Below are 3,050 nucleotides of genomic sequence, written 5' to 3'. Positions count from 1 at the left end.
GGGAGGAAGCAATCGATGATTGAGACCATAATGCACCTCTCTGTATTCCTACTCACATTCACGCTTGCTGGCTGCTTTGGGGAGCTGTCTCACACACACACACACACACACACACACACACACACACTCACAATAACATGCACGCTTTTCCACTTTCGCTCACACACACACAGACACACACACACACACAATGTCACATGTTCGACAGCTCATCTCTCACACGTTCCCTTCCACTCCATCTTGTAGCTGTCTGGTCGATGGCCTTTCTCTCTGTCTCACTTCCTCCGCTCGGTGTTTGGCAGACTGCGCTGCTCTGGCGCTGTCTCTCCCTATGTTAATATAGTAGCTAACCTCTCTCTCCATAGCACTGCTACAAGACTGTCTCTATGTTGATATACTGAAGAGAGTGGAGCACTGCAACGCACAACTACTACCCAACTGACTCCACAGCACTGAGCACTCTTCATCTCCAACACTGCCACTGTTCAGGAACTCATGTCCATGTGCACTTGTTTTTACAACGCACACAGCTTTATTCTGCTTATTCAGAAGATACAAAACACTTAAAAGAAAAGATAGAATTTCCTGTTTCTGCATTTTCTTTCCCTTTGGTTTTCATTAGCAGACATTGTATGAAGGCAATCTGCTGTAATTGGTTCATGTGAGTCCCACAGCAAAAAGATAATTGTTGTCACTAATTGGTCTGTGGAAATGATTACAACAGTAACTTAGTTTACTCCATGCCCTGAAAACAAGAATGCAGGAGAGTGTAAAATAATAAAGACAAGACTATTTAATGTTTGTTGCTGTAATTATGCATTGTAAGAAGTTAAAAGACTCCGCTGATGACCCCTGGCATCGTAATAAAAGAAGTGTAGAACTCTCATCATGTTGATTTCATTTGCTTGAACTCATCTCGTCCTTGTTGGACTCACAATGGTGACCAAAAACTAAGCTGAAAAATGTAGATGTTTTAAAATGATTTGATAAAGCTTAAAGGAACTTATTGTAAAGTTTAAAAAAAGATTAGACTAAGTAATGCTGCTAAACAGAGCAAACTGAAGCTATGAAGAGATGGAAACCAAAGCATAGCGTGCATTAAGATGTTACGCTCTATGTAGGAATGTGTGCGAGTTTGACAGTCAAGAAGACGGCCAAGTGACTCACTTCCTGCCAGAAAATGAAGACATACAATTAACATCGTATCCCATCATCCTCAGCTGAGCGGGCAGGCCTGTAATTGGCTGGCTGACCAGCCTGCGTGGCTCCAGGTGGCAATTTATTCTGGGAGCCGCGTAGTTTACCCAGGGCGGCTAACGGCCCCTGTGCCATAACCTGGCTGAGGCAGCAGGGACATCATTAACACTTCACTAGGCCTGCAGGACACACATACACACCCATCATTTACTGTACACCACTCACAGCAACTAGCACATGGCCAAATTGGTGAAGCAGGGTAAATATAATAATAATAAAGTCAATTGAGGCACTTGTGGTAAGAGTTTTCACTGCAGGACAATTAGGATATTTTTTACATACAAACCATTTTCTCAAAATACTTTTGTTTGTTAATTTCTAATAAATTGAAACAAAAGTTATATAGAGTGTAAGGGGGCATCTGCTTCTCTGACCACAAAACAATGCACGAAGGAGATTAGGGTGTTTAGGAGGAGCTATGACCTTGCCTTGTCACAAGGAATGCATTGCATTACTCGCCCCCATATTGGTCCGAGGAGAGGACTGAAAGAGCCAGTCTGGACACTTCTTTATGTGTCTGTTTAAAAGTCTGCATCTGCTGTCTGGCCGTCCTCTTCCTCTCCAAGCGGCTGTCTTTAGGCAGACATGGAGCTACAAGCCAAGAATCACTGTATGGATGTTGGAGGGGGGGATGAAGTGTCCAGGAGACATGGTGTTTCTCTTCAATCTATGTGAATGCAGAGAAGAGAGTCAGTATTTATTTTAAAATCCCAATTATCAAGGGTATTTTCAGCACAACAAAACCCTTGATTTCCATCTCCCTCCTTGTGTCTTCTTCTTCTTTTAAGATCTGAAATTCCCAATTCACTCATTTCCTATCTCAGGACTCTTTCTTGCACAGACACTCACATACACACACATGCAAGCACACAGGCTCACAGCCAAATGGCTGTTCATTAAAGACAGGGACCTGAGGGGAAGCAATCGTCTGAGAGACGGAAATTGCGTGTCACATTAGATTAGGAGTGTAAAGCCTCTGGATTGGCCTAGGGGAATAAGGAATTATTTCAATTACATTATTTCAAAAAGTCTTTAAGCAATACCAATACCGATAAAAACAAATTAAGAGTGATTTGGGCTGATTTGGGTTGCTGTGAGCTGTGCTTTCTGTGAATGTGCTGGAAATCAGATATGAATAATGTAGATATAACGCCCGGTGTAATGTTTTGGAGTTGAAAGCAGATTATCGGTGACAAATAATACCATTGGTTTGCATTGTGTCTCATCAAAAGGGAATGTTCCCAAGTGTCAATCACACAGATGGCAGACTAGGCTCAGTGAGAACAGGATAACTCCATCACTTGCCACTTACTGAAACAAAGCAGTGATGCCAATATAAATATAGGTAAAGAAATGATTAAACTGGGCTAACTCTTACCATTATAATGCACTTCATTCAAATTATAATCATGAAATCTGTCCTTAAAATGCAGACTGTCCTGAGATGTATGTTGGGTTAAAGTGGTCAGAGTTTCAGGTTTCATTGTAAAGGTTTCTCTTGAAGCAAAAAGGTGTCCTATTTTCGCCTTTGACAAAACTGAACACTTTGTCTTATTTGTCTATATTTTGAGTTAATATCAGTCCAAAATTTCTATACATTTTAATAGATTGAAGTTGTCCATTGCATGCAGTGCGCAAGGAGAAGTGGGGCATAGGCTATAGAGAAAGAGGGCAGGGGAAAAAGGGGGAGACGAGGAGAGTTGTGGGTGGGGGGTTTGTCACAGGGAGCGCACTGGGAGCAGAGACCAACAGAAACAGAGCGACCCACAGCCAGCCAGTCCGCTTACTCACGC

The sequence above is a fragment of the Symphodus melops genome (assembly GCF_947650265.1).
Source record: "Symphodus melops genome assembly, chromosome: 8".
NCBI lineage: Eukaryota > Metazoa > Chordata > Actinopteri > Labriformes > Labridae > Symphodus > Symphodus melops.
Note: the sequence above shows the minus strand (reverse complement) of the source record.